Genomic DNA, 557 nt, shown 5'->3' on the forward strand with positions numbered 1-557 from the left:
CAGCCCCCCAGACCTCTCCACTGGTTCCCTACTCCACGCTAGCATGTTGCATTCACACCTTGGGGCACTGGGTTGAAGTCTGGCCCCTCTTTCCCTGTGGAGATTTAAACAATACCCTCCCTTTGGGTGGGTTAAACGCTTACCTCAGCGGACTCATGTTGTACTTGTCCTTTTGTGCCTGACTTACTTCGCTTCGCATGATTTCCTCCAGCTCTTCCCCTGCAGAGATGTGCTTCATACGTTCTTCCCTGCTTTTCAGCAATGTTTTGTATGTATACCACAGTTTTTTAATACAATCGTCAGTTGATGTAAATTTGGGTTGCTTCCAACTCCTTGCAATTGTGAACTGTGCTGCAATGAACATTGGAGCACAGATGTCTGCCTTGGTTTGCTTCTTGCCTCTTCTGGGTATATGCCCAGTAGGGATATTGCTGGGTCCTATGGTAACTCAATTTCCATCTGTTTTAGATATCACAAATCGATTTCCATAGTGGCTGTACATACTTACAGGTCCACCAGCAGTGGATGAGAGTTCCTGTCTCCCCACAGCCCCTCCA

The sequence above is a fragment of the Echinops telfairi genome, unplaced genomic scaffold (genome assembly GCF_000313985.2).
Source record: "Echinops telfairi isolate 266 unplaced genomic scaffold, ASM31398v2 ScPeMD7_7425;HRSCAF=8463, whole genome shotgun sequence".
NCBI classification, from domain to species: domain Eukaryota; kingdom Metazoa; phylum Chordata; class Mammalia; order Afrosoricida; family Tenrecidae; genus Echinops; species Echinops telfairi.